This window comes from Dysidea avara, chromosome 2 (assembly GCF_963678975.1).
Source record: "Dysidea avara chromosome 2, odDysAvar1.4, whole genome shotgun sequence".
NCBI lineage: Eukaryota > Metazoa > Porifera > Demospongiae > Dictyoceratida > Dysideidae > Dysidea > Dysidea avara.
In genome coordinates, this window is record NC_089273.1 from 37,144,138 (window position 1) to 37,158,696 (window position 14,559).

Below are 14,559 nucleotides of genomic sequence, written 5' to 3' on the forward strand. Positions count from 1 at the left end.
CATTGGGTAATAATAAAATTTATACAAAGCTGTGATGTACCATTATTGCAAGTGAGAGAATTATTCTAAAATTTTGGACAATGGAGAACAAATTACTTTACTAAATCTATACACTCTGGCATTGTACATGTATAATAATAGAAAGTATGAGAGTGCTAGGAGCCAAATTCAGAGTGCGCTAGGCAGAGTCTGCAGAAGAGAATTCAATTGTTGCAGGATCATAACCTCAGCTTGTTGAACCATATTAATGTTCCATATAGTCATTAACAAAGTGAGGGTCTCCGTGTTTGTAAGTAGTCTAGAAATAAGTTATTCTAAAAAAAATGTACATACAGATAACATTACACACACATGTGTATATACATAGGTGAGTTTATTCAGAAAGATGAAGTCCATTCATGTACAGAGCTTTGTTCAATTACCCTTGTATAGAACATGCATTTACTCTAATATAGATTGTACACCTGTGACAAAATGTTGTAATAAAGGAGTCACCTTTGTTGTTAAGTTTAGCAAGATTAAGGTCCTACTTAAAAATACCAATAGTTTTCGTATAGTGGGTAATTTTTGAAGTGGTTTATTTGCAAGTTACTTTGTAAAAGTAACTAGTTACATTGTAAAAGTAACTAGTTACATATTACATATTACTTGCAACTGAACTATTTGACTACAGTTACATATTACCCATAAAATAAAGTAACTATAATAATATTACATATTATATTACTTTGTGTCCACAGCCTTAAGCTGTCACATGTGCAACTAGCTACTCCCTTTTCACGTGACATGATTGGGTTGTTGGACAATGTGCAAATCTTGGTTATAAGTAAGAAGCTGGTGAATAAGCTTTATTCAGTAGGCTTCATTACTTCGTTGTGGCTAGGCGTTACTCAATGGATTACTAAGGAGATTAGTAACTTCATTACTTATAGTAATAATATTATGTAATATTAGACTCGTTACAGTAACTATATTACTTAGGTTACACTTACATTTGTAAGTAAAGTAACTTGAGCTATATTACCTGTTTTTATAGCGTATTTCGTTATATTACTTAGTTACCACAAAAGTAATAATATTATGTAACGCGTTACATAAGTAACACGTTACTCCCAACACTGTTTATTTTCCAGATATTTCAAAGTACACTTCTCTTTGAAAATAAATTCCCAAGCCCTGTTGTTCTTTGAAAATAATTCCCCACAGGTTAGTTTTTATGTTATCCAATGGATGTGTATGTACTCTTCAAGTTTAAAGTTCGGTATTATAGTTGTGATGATTGCAATGATTAAACAACTGTGTGAATAGCTAAATTGGGAATTGCATGCCATCTATATACTATGCTAATCTCAAGTATGCACATTTTTGACACAAAAGTTTCATTCATTTGCAACCCACCAAGGCTTCCGAATACTCTTCAAAATTTAAAACCTTCAATATTATTTTAGATTTACCTCTTCTGCTATTTTCTGCTAACCTGCTATATGGTAGCTGGAGCTGGTCTTCCTTCTGGCTTGACTGTGCAATAATACTGTGTATGTATACTTGTGTTGTCTGTACAACATAATTGTTATGGTGTTGTTTCTTTACCATAGAGGAGAGAATCTCAATAGTTACCATGATGTAATACCTGTCACATATTTTCCTCATCACTCAAAGTCATTCATTTCAGATAAGAATAACAATATTTTCAATTCACGTAAATATCATTTTCTGTACATATTCACACATTAATTTATTTTTAATACCTCTCTGTTATATGATAACAGTATCAATGTTAGAGTCATTGTTATTAGGGCTGTGTGATAATAAAAAAACCTATAATTTATCTTGATAAGTTTCAATAACAAAAAAAACCATTTTATTACGATAAATGATATTATCTCAATAATGAAGTATTGTCATGGAGTACTTTTAGAAGCAAAGTTTTGTGTAATAATAATTGTTTAAGACTAGTATGTCTTGGAAATTTACTGTTTTCAGCATTACAGCTGATTGTGACCTTACTCACAAGAGTATAAGTTTCCAAGATCATTGCAGTCACACAATAATTATAACCAAATCATTTCACATGGAGATTATAGTCATAGGTGTCCATAATACAATAAATAATTTTTTTGTTGCTTTTCTAGGCATCTGAAATTTCATGTGATGGTGAGAGTAAATGAGCTGCTCTATAATTATTACACTGTATAGCTATATCTTATATTATTCCCACAAATGCACATTCTGAATTCTGATCAAGTCAGCCAGTTTGACATGTTTTGTTTATACAATACATTATATATTATTATTATATTATTATGTGAACAAATAAGTCAGAAAAAGACTGTTATCCTAGACTAGATGTTGTGCCTACTGTTTCTTGGTGTTATTTATAAGTGACATTTAGTAACAATGAAAAGCAACAAAGTTATCCCAAAAATTATGGCATACAAATTAATGAAATAATGTGACTTACTACTGTTATACATTTTGTGTTCACACAGTTTAATATGTAGCTAGTTTTGTTTGAACAAGTTCTTGGTGTTTCTAATCCAATTCAACATCTACTGCGATGTAGGCTATGCAAAATGTTTCTTAAGCATCTGAATGATACATCTGAAAGTATAATCCTTTAGAAGGATCAATATCACATAAATAATGAGCAATTTTAATGTGGCCTTCATCATGCTCAGTGTGGCAAGCCCCCCATTTCTCAGCTGGCTTAATGCGCATTGTTATTTCACTGGAATAGCTTCTTGCAACTGATGGTCTACCACTGGTACTTCCAAACATCCTATTTTGTAGTGTGTTGGTTGTAGTGCTGGTTCTAGGTTGACCTTCTATATGATAACACAGTGGAACACTGTTAAAATGATCATGATCATGTGCAATAAAGCCAACAAAATTTTTTCCATCACTTATTCCAAAACTAGGATCTTGGTCATATCTATTAGCATATATAGTATCCAAGGCTGCTATTATAGTTATTGTAACACTATCATCACTCTTAAGAATATTAGGATGCAGTACTTCAACTTGCATCACACGTTGGAATGCTGATCCACTAGATGACAGTATGTCCAATTCATTAGGGCGCACAGTATATGATCCAGAAATTTCAGCATGTTTGCTTAACCAGTAAGGAGTCATCAATTGATGGTATGGCAAAGCAGATTTCACTAATTCTACCTATACAAGTTAAAGTTCAATTTAAAAGACAGTGCAAACTTGTGAATTGCTTACGTAATCTTTATTCATAGCATATGAGCAAGTTACCATCAATTGCAACAGCAGCCAACTAGTGACCACCAGTAACATCTTGCAAGTGCTAGCAAAGTATACTATTAGTATAGGTATACAGACTAAAGACTGCTTATAAACTGCCACTTTATATGCTAGTACCATGCACACCTCAAAAAAGTATTCATAATACTGCTAGACTAATTATCTGAAATATTTTTTTGACAAGCCTATGATCTGTTATTTTGCCACAGGGGTATTCTATGGGTAGACAATTATCCTTTTCCTGTAACTGAAGTTTTTATCATAACTTGCAATCAATTCGTAACTTGCATAAAAATTTTATTATAGTCAATGATGCCTTGACATGATTAATGCAAAAGGTGAACTAACCATACATTGTAATAGTATAGCATAATTATTATATACTGTACTATAGATATCTATACAGAGCATATTATAGTCTGTAAAAATATACAACTAGTTTACCACAAGAGAGTATTCATTGTGAACCACAAAGATTTATGCTTAAGTTAATTGTCTAGCATTTATCATGCCTTTGTAATGATTATCATCATGCATGCACCACATGACTTATCTCTAAGGCAATAACTCTTGACCCTCAGACTGATGGATGTATCTTCAATGTACAGATGTTAATTGCACTATGACTGGCATGATTACATCAGTTGCATGGGTGGGGGTGCTATACCTATTTTCACTGCATGTTGGCGTATTATTGTGTCATTTTCAATCAATGAGAAACTAATAAGCAAGTTTTGTTGCAGCATGCCACTCAGGTACGCTTTAGCCACCCTGGCCCATTATGCCATAATGATCTGCAGTATATACTATGTGTTCCTGCTATCAATGAACAACATGATTCAAACATGTGCACACATGCACATACGTTATATTGGATACGTAGAAACTTGAAGGCATAAAATTATCACTTTAAAAACTTGGTCCCTGAAAAGGAACAGCCAAGACATTCAGCAACATAAAATCCCAAACCAATATAACATAATTATGGAAAACTGTTTATGCAATTACTATTTTGCTAAAATGTTTTTATGGTCCACTAAAGAAATAAACTTTTAAGTAGAAATTATGTGCTGTCATCTAATTACACTTCTCATAAAAGTTTTCATTTACATGGACAGTATTAAAATGAATTCTCAGGTTATAACTATGGGTTGCCCGTGTAATTACATTGCTAATGAAATTTTCCTAGTGACATTTTCTCTGGTGGAATATTAATATCTAATCAAAAACAGCCAAGCTGTAAAAAAAGGTGCGGCCCCCAAAAGGCCATGGTGAAAAAAGATGTGAAATCCAAGGTGGCGGCCAAGAAATGGCTGTGATGGTAGGTTAATGGTTACATTTTAATAACAACAATTCAGGTGAATTTGGTGCCAAGACCAAGTGGCACAAAATTCACCTGAATTGTCGTTATTAAAATGTAACCATTAACCTACCATCACAGCCATTTCTTGGCCGCCACCTTGGATTTCACATCTTTTTTCACTATGGCCTTTTGGGGGCCGCACCTTTTTTTACAGCTTGGCTGTTTTTGATTAGATATCACTTCTTTTTGTATTTGTATACTGCAAAGCCGGCCTATGGCTGGCTTTGGGGCTTTTTAACCCATGTGTTTTTTTCTTTACTACAGGAAGAAGAAAAGAACTTAAAGAAGAATTTTAGTACTTCAATTATTTTTGATTTTATTAGTAATTATACAAATTATATACATATATTTATTACATGCCCATTATGCCCCACAGGAAATTTTTTTTGCAGCTGATCTCTCTACTGGGTGACTTGAAATGTAGCTGAACTATATACAGGATGGTTTCTTTGTAGCTGAACTCTCTACAAGGTAACCTCTTCTAGCTGGTCTCTCTACAGGGTATTTTGTTTCTAGCTGAATTCTCTACAGGTTATTTGTTTGCAGCTAAACTCTCTACATGGTGGTGTCTTTGTAGCCGAACTCTCTACATGATGGTTTCTTTGTAGCTGAACTCTCTATAAGGTGACTTCGTTTAGCTGAACTCTCTACAGGGTGATTTTTTTGTAGCTGAACTCTCTACAGGGTGATTTGTTTGCAGCTGAACTCTCTACATGATGGTTTCTTTGTAGCTGAACTCTCTACAAGGTGACTTCGTCCAGCTGATCTCTCTACGGGGTGATTTGTTTCTAGCTGAACTCTCTACAGGTGATTTGTTTGCAGCTAAACTCTCTACATGGTGGTTTCTTTGTAGCTGAGCTCCCTACATGATGGTTTCTTTGTAGCTGAACTCTCTACAAGGTAACTTCTTCTCTACAGGGTGATTTGTTGTAGTTGAATTCTCTACAAGGTGGTTTGTATGAGGCTGAACTCTCTACATGGTGGTTTCTTTGTAGCTGAACTCTCTACAGAGTGATTTGTTTGCAGCTGAACTCTCTACATGATGGTTTCTTTGTAACTGAACACTCTACAAGGTGACTTCTTCTAGCTGATCTTTCTACAGGGTGAATTGTTGTAGCTGAACTATCTACAAGGTAACTTCTTCTACCTGATCTCTATACAGGGTGATTTGTTTGTAGTTGAATTCTGTACAGGTGGTTTCTTTGTAGCTGAACTCTGTACATGATGGTTTCTTTGTAGCTGAACTCTTTACAAGGTGACTTCTTCTAGCTGAACTCTCTACGGGGTAATTTCTTTGTACAGTAGCTGAACTCTCTATATGATGGTTTCTTTGTAACTGAACTCTCTACAAGGTAACTTCTTCTAGCTGATCTTTCTACTGGGTGATTTGTTTGCAGCTGAACTCTCTACATGGTGGTTTCTTTGTTGCTGAACTCTCTACAAGGTGAATTCCTCTACCTGATCTCTCTACAGGGTAATTTGTTTGTAACTGAACTCTGTACAAGTGCGTTTTTGTGGGTGATCTCACTGCAGGTTGATTTGTTTGTAGCTGAACTCACTAAAGGGTGATTTTGCTTGTAGCTGAACTCCTTGCATTGTATCTAGTTTCTAGCTGATCTCTCTACAGGGTGATTTGTTTCTAGCTGATCTCTCTACAGGGTGATTTTTTTGTAGCTGATCTCTCTACAAGTTGAATTGTGTGTAGCTGATCTCTCTGCAGGTTGATTTGTTTTAGCTGAACTCTCTACAGGGTGATTTGTTTGTAGCTGAACTCTTTACATTGTGTGTAATTTCTAGCTGATCTCCCTACAGGGTGATTTGTTTGTAGCTGTTCTCTCTACAAGTTGATTTGTGTGTAGCTGATCTCTCTGCAGGTTGATTTGTTTGTAGCCGATCTCTCTACAGGTAATCTGTTTGTAGCTGAACTCTCTATAAGGTGATTTGTTTGTAGCTGATCTCTCTACAAGTTGATTTGTGTGTAGCTGATCTCTCTGCAGGTTGATTTGGTTGTAGCCGATCTCTCTACAGGTAATCTGTTTGTAGCTGAACTCTCTATAAGGTGATTTGTTTGTAGCTGATCTCTCTACAGGTTGATTTGTTTTAGCTGAACTCTCTACAGGGTGATTGCTTGTAGCTGAACTCCTTACATTCTGTCTAGTTTCTAGCTGATGTCTCTACAGGGTGGTTTTTTGTAGCTGAACTCTCTACAGGGTGATTTGTTTCTATCTTATCTCTCTACAGGTAGATTTATGTTGATTTGTTCATTGCTGATCGCTCTAAAGGTTGATTTGTTGCAGCTGAACACCCTGCAAACTGTTTTATTTGTAGCTGATCACTCTAAAGGGTAATTTGTTTGTAGCTGAACTCTCTCCACAGTGACTAGTGTGTAGCTGAATTCTGTGTAACTGAATTCTCTAGAGAGTGACTTAATTGTAGCTGAATTCTCTATACAGTGCATGACTTGTTTATAGCTGAACTTTCTTCAGTGTGACTTGTAATGTTCTGAATCTCTGTAGTGATATATTTGCTTAACTCTCCACATGGTGACTGTCTTCTTGCTGAACTGTCTATAAGATTAACTGTTTGCAGCTGAACTCCCTACAGAATAACTTGTGATGTAATAAAATTCTATAATGGAATAAATAAATTAGCCGAATGCTCTATTAGGGTGACTGTTCTATTAGAGTATCTCGATCTCGCATTTGCTACACGGAGTTGGCTTTCGAATCATAACTCAGTGGTTTGTAATCCGATTCTTCTGTACTACTGCAAGGACTTTCTATGAAGATTATTCCAGCTATAAATCGATTTTCAGCTCACTGCTCTAAGCGGTTTGCCTAGTAGGCGTAAAAACTAATACTTTTTTTATTCATAAAAATCGATCGCGTAATTGTGACACATGTTGGGTTTTGTGTCATATCTCCGTGGTCTTTATCTCGATTTCTTTCAAACCACCAAAAGGCACTCCTACGATGGTTACTCCATCTACATAGCAATTTTCAACTCAATCCATGAAGCGGTTTACCCTGTAGGCGTGACAACAAATCGATCTTGTTTTACGCGAATAATCGGTCAGAACTCCTGAACCATTCATCGGATTTGTACCAAATTTGATGCTAGGATTCGCCGTTGGACTCCCTTTCTGTGTGCCAAATTTCAAGGCGAGCGGAGTACGCGTTTGCTTGTTATAGCAATATTTGCAAGTGTGCGAAAAGACGAAGAAGAAAAAAAAAACCAAGAAAAAAAAACGAAACTTTGGCAGCTCGTATCTCGAAAATGGCTGGAGCGATTTCCTTCAAATTTGGAATGTAGACTCCCCTAGCTGGCGGGCAACTGTGTAACAAATTTGGTTATAATCGGATAAGTGATCACTGAGATACAATGGTGAAAATGACGTTTTCGTTCTTCCTGTCAATATACTCACGGGTGTGGCGCGCCGGCTTCTTGGGCCGCACGACACACTACCGTGTGTCTTGATGTTGCTGCTTTAACACAGACATAACCAAAAATACAGGTAGTGAATAACAGTTGAGTACTAGAGAATTACAATAAGTTCTCAAATCAATTCCACGTGACTTCCGCAAACTTTACTTACTACAAACCTTCCTGTATAATTGTCTAATTACTTATGCTGAGAAAAGAATTAGGATGATTAACTGGTAATTTATACTTATTACAAGCTAAAGTGCTTACACTGATGGCATTATATGCAAAACACATGTGATGTATCCTCTGTATAAGAATTTGTGATGCTATCTATTCATTATATGTAAGTATTTGCTTAAATTGCAATATTGCTGGGTTAAAGTTGCCATTCTGGCACATTCTGGCACAGCCACTGTTTTAGGCACATATAAGTGCCCTAAAAATTGTCTGGTGTGTCTTTACAGCAATAAGGACTTGTGAATATAGGAATGCATCATTACGTTGTGACTTGCAATAGCAACCATTATAAGATCACGAATACCAAAGAATCATTATACCAGAACAGTGATGCTTTGGTGATTAGACTGACTAACTTTCTAAAGGTGGTTGATATTTAAACTCGAGTTTAGGCTATGGAGATGATATTTCAACTCCCCCAAACTCAGAGGAAGTGGGCGTCTATTACAGACAGAGAAAATCAAACCTTGTTTACCCACCCTGACTAAAAATTACACAGTGTATGTTTCAACGCTGTAGTTCCAATTATCTACTCATGTATGTAATAAACACAGAAACAGTGTACAAAATGCAATACTGTGATTTTATTGGATGTACCAGTTGTTTGTATTGGTGGCACAAGTCCTTGATGCTAGACAGACCAGACTGTTTTGTCAGGGAATTTATAGGCACTTAAGCTGTGCCACACTAAACATTGAAATAGCATCATGCTAGACCACTGATGTTAACTGCTTACTTATTTCTTTCTAATCACTAATTTTGCTCTCTTAAAGAATACAGATTTAGAGATTCATACAGTAGCTAGTAGTCTAGAAATAAACTTATGGCTAGCTACATATCACAGCGAGGATGATCTCATATGGAGGTATTAATTATACATAATACTCACTGTTCATTATTAAGCATATTATGACTTCTCAATACTGACCATGAATCCTTAATTGAATTATTTAATTAACGAGAAATTCATAAGCAATGACATGCTGTGACAGTGTACCACTCAGGCACACTCTAGCTACCCTGGCCATTATGCCTTACGTATGTACTACCATACCCATCCATGCTGGTTGCAATAATCTTTAACAGTGGTTCAAACAAGTACACACACACACACGCACACACGCACGCACGCACGCACGCACGCACGCACGCACGCACGCACGCACGCACGCACGCACGCACCCACCCACCCACCCACCCACCCACACACACACACACACACACATTCAGCTAATAACATACAGTGTAAAGTTTGACTAGAGAAAACTTTGATGATTTAGTTGGATGACTACTGAAGCACATTGATGAGGCAAAATGCTTTAATATTTGTATTACACAATATGTTAAACTTGAAGAGGGAATTCGAAAATTTGACAAATTTCAAGTGAATTTTCCTGCTAATTGTTGCATCAGATCCAGCAGAGGAACAACCATCTCTTCCAAGAAGGATATAAACTTCCCCTAACAAATGTGCTGAAATTAAGGAAAACTATTTATACATTTTTACTTAAATGTTTTTATGGTCCAGTATAAAAATAAATTTTCAAGTATTAATTATGTGCTATCATCTAATTATGCTGCTGATGTAATTTCATTATAAATGTTTTCTATATAGACAGTGTAAAATTAAAATCTCTAACGCTGTTAACTGGTAACTGTATTATCTTGCACTGCTAAGTATTAACATTTTTTTTCTTTTTTAACAATTGTTATTAATGCTGCTGACACAGTCATAAACAAAAATTGAAACATTGTAATGTCAGTTAGTTGTTTACTTATTGTTAAGTACAGGCCTGGTCACATATAAACTGCAAATCGTTATGGCCAGGTTGGGATGCTGCAACAGAAGTTGCTTGCAATTGCGAACTCATTATGCTGTAACAGTTGGCAATTGATTCCCTGCTTCACAGGCATTCTGTAGCCTCCTTGCAGGATCCCTGGAGGGATGAGAATATATAATATGTTCCTTCTTTTTGTCTGTGACCTATTCAAGGACTGTATTGGGTCGAATTTGAGTGTAGGATTGACAGGTAAGCATTTTTGCTAATAAAGAAATAAAGTGATGCTTGAGTATGCATATACATATTCGTATACTATGTAATGAATGTCTTCAAATTTCTACCATAGAATGTATTAGTGAAATGGTAGAAATAGAATAATATTGTAGTAGTTATGTATACATATTTACCTGCTATTAAACACAGTTTCATCTCATGCGTAACAGCATTCAGCGGTTTCTTAAACCTATATTCACATAAAATCTATAGTAATTATGTCACATGGTTTGCATTTTATAAAATTTTGTTTTTTTCTTATAAGGAAGAGATAAAATTATTTTATTTGTAATTACCTTATGAATACTAATAAGTGCTCACCTACATCCTATGCATATAAAAGATGCAACACAAAGTTATATCAGCAGTTAACAGCAGTCTGTCTGGCTACTGAGGTCTCTCTTTAGTTCACAAAATGTTAAAGGTGGTTACTATTCTAATTTTGTTGGTGGTAACTTGTTCATATGCCAAAGCTGATGATAAGGTAACTGTAATGATAGATACTGTATAGCTAGCTCTATTATGATTTCCAATACTATAATATATTTAGGCAGCATCTTATCATCAACTCATGACTCCCTACTGGTTAAGCAAGCATGCAGAAATTTTTGGGTCTTATACTGTACGTCCTGACTACCTTGAAATCCTTAGTGGGTTCACATATGAACGTCTCATAAGAGTTCAGTTGGTACCTCCAAAAACTTTGTCTGAGGAAGATGATATTACTGTAACTATTACTGTTGCTATGGATACTACACATGCTGATGCTTATGAACATGATCCAATTTTTGGAATAAGCGATGGAGATTACTTTGTTGGTTTTATCACACTTGACAATAACAACTACCCCAGCTCTCCACCGTGCTATCGTACTCAAAGCATAAGTTATGATAACAGAATTAGTCCATCAACTTCTTCTTCTGGTGTTACCAGACCAACAGGTGCAAAAAGTTACTCCAGTGAAGTGAAGATGCATATTAAACCAACTGAGAAGTGGGGTTCCTGCCACACAGAACATGATGAAGGACACATTGCTATTGCTCAATATTCCTATAAACTGGATATCACTAAAGGACTGTACTTTGATATGCATCGTTTATCTTCTTCACAGACTTATCATGTTGAATACATCCTAGTTGAAGTCTACTAACTATATAGCAAGGAGTGTTCATAGCCATTATAGTGACTTAATGTGGTATATAGCTTTGATCGACAGTGCTCTAATAATTTTGTTCACTATACATTATTCAGATAGATATATCATGCCTAGATTGCTGTGTTTAAATCACATTTGTAAACCTTACTCATGATTAATGCATGTAGCAAGTGGGAAAAATGTAAAGAAATGTAGGATGATGGACATAATACATTCATATTTACAGCTGTCCGTGAATTTTTCATCATCAAAGTCAAAATCTGCTCTATGCTATATGCTATAATAAAAAAATGTAAGAAAACAACGTGTCACAAGATACTTGTGCAGTGAGATAGTGGATCTAGCTATAGGGAAGGATTTGAAAGTGAGTTTGCCAGGTGATTATGGCAGTATAATGCCAATAACTAGTGTAGCAAATATATATATTTTATTTATTTTTATTTATTAATGCTTTACAGGCTTACAGCACATTATTCTATAGGTCTCACAAGTCATAACAGTTAACATAGTATATGCATTCCTAAATGTACTAGCTAAGCTACACTGCTTGAAGTTTCTTAGTTTACTAGAGTGGTATATCCCCAGTATATGGAACAGTTAATTGTTTGGAATTTTAGTAGCTTTTCAGTAAACCTGCATTCACTGATGTTTACTGAGAGTTTAAAACTTAGTAAAACAATTATGTTCCATATACTTAAAGTTACTGACATTTTACTGTCAGTATAACTGGGCACAACTACAGTAAAGCAGCTTAACAAATTAGTAAACTAAGAACCTTCAAGCAGTGCTAGCCCATTAAAGAAGAGACAACTTTGTAAACTCAGTAAAGGAACACAACCTTGTTATTTTTGACTAAGTATATCTATAGTCTGGTGGGATAAAATGTTATATTGAAATTGAAATACTGTGCATGGAGTTATTACCTATAGTCCATAGAAGAATCCAAAAATTTTATAGCATTTTCAGTTGTCGCAAAATCTGCTATGAATGAAACCTCACTTATTGTGCACACATTGGTATCAATGAGATTTCAGTTTATTTGCAATTATCTGTGGGAGGAGTTCCGTTCTTACAAAGTTGCATAAAACAGACATTTTCTAATAATTATAGACAGATTCCACAGTTTGCACTGTTAGATTGGTTGTTAAGGTTTTGACAAGTTAGCCATGAACATCAAGATATTAAAGATTTGAAGTAGATACAAAATATCCAAAATACAGTAAAATTCAATTAGTGTCTAATTGAAATGAGTTTCCATAACAACTAACACTTCTGAGGGTAAAGTCACTTGAGGTACTTACATGGTAAAATCTGTAGATGACTTACTTGATTGATTCCATTATTGCAGCACAAAAATTAATGCAAAAATCACATTTGGTCAAGTACACATGCCCTGGTGCACTACTATACTGTCACATGGAAGGTATTCACTAATGCTTACTTTAAGTATATAGTTACTTTGCTTGGGTAAGATTTTGAGCCATTATACAGCAATTTTCTGATGGTTTGTCACTAACGCAATAGCACAAACCACTCCATAATTGAAACCATAACTCAACCTTAGGCATCGTTGCATCATTGTGACACCTCCACTATTAGTTGTTTACCTTTATAGGTTAATCTTTTTACTTATTTATATAGCCACTTGCCTATATGCATACACCATTGTGTAGATAAGTGTGCAGTAGGCAAAACATTTGCCCACCATAAAGCATGCAATGATAATTAAGATCCAATAAATCCTGATGTTACTCTCATTGCATGTACAAAATTGCAGCTGCAATTTCAAGGCAGTCCAGGTTACTAGTTCGCTTCTGAAAAAAAGTATGCCATTTTCCCTTTAAAATGTATGGGGATCTCCAGGAAAGTAAAGGTTCCTATTTTCAGTTTCAAAGCACTGTGTATGCCATAGTACACTGTGAAAAAAGCCCAGAATAATAAGGTCTATAACAGTCTTATTATGTTAGTACTGGAATGAAATAGTACAGCATATATTAATAGATTAGGACTTTACTATAACAAGCTTATTGAATACATTTAAGACAGTCATATATTAGAGATTAAATCACTAGTATAGTGCGGTGTATTATCGGACTATGCTAAACCTATTTCAACCATATATTGGCTACTATACTACTGTACATTTTTACTTTCCATAACCTTAATTAAATATTTTCTATAATTATATTTGTAATGAATTTAATTCTGTAAATATGTTAAAACCACAATAGGTACAGCTAGTAAATCAATGTCTCCTTGGCCATGACAGTATCAAATCAATTTCGTCATTTATCAGTCTTTATCCAACTGCAGCAGGTAAGACAGTAAATACAATTCACAAGTTCCATTACAAATTACCTGTATTATCATCACTATGTAGAACTCTGTGACAATCTGTTAGTCGTCTGGTAGAACTGTCCCACAGCTCTAATACAAAGATGGTAAATATAATGTGTATTCTGGACAATCGTTGGACTTACAGTTTGTAACAATATGAATCTCATAAAACTGAGACCTTGCCTGGAAACCTAGTATTACCACGTAGAACGGCGGCTAGGTCCCACAACTCTATTAAAGATGGTAAATATAATGCGTATACTGAACAATCATTGTACTTACAGTTTGTAACAATCTTTTAAAACTGAAACTGAGTCTGAGACCGACAATCCATGTACAACTAAGACAAGTCTGATAAGACCAGGTCTCACAACCCTAAATGGAGGCAAACATAATTCATATTCTGGATTATTTGGTGTACTCACAGTTGTTATCAGTGAGTCTAACCAGACATAAAACAGCCACTTAGTATGTGACTTGTTGGACTAACGTGTTACGTAAGCTCACAAGAAGCATCTGATACACTGATAACCAAGTCCAAGAATCTTGTAATCACTAAGTACAACTGAAACAAGACTAAATATAATATAATTTGTATACTCTCAGTGAACTTACTTTTGTTTGCAATATGAGCATGGTCAGTGAAATAAGGACAAACAAGACGGTACAAGTTCTTGAAAGCACTCAACTCATTTACAGTGCCAGACAAGGTAGCA

The 14,559-nt window shown here is 35.1% G+C and overlaps 1 long non-coding RNA gene across 1 annotated transcript; it reads left to right on the forward strand.

Annotated features, from left to right (window-relative positions):
• Positions 1 to 10,665: 10,665 nt before the first annotated feature.
• Positions 10,666 to 11,653, forward strand: LOC136247230 (uncharacterized). Its single transcript, XR_010697206.1, has 2 exons — positions 10,666 to 10,834; positions 10,901 to 11,653. It is a non-coding gene; the product is annotated as an uncharacterized lncRNA (long non-coding RNA).
• The last annotated feature ends 2,906 nt before the right edge of the window (positions 11,654 to 14,559 follow it).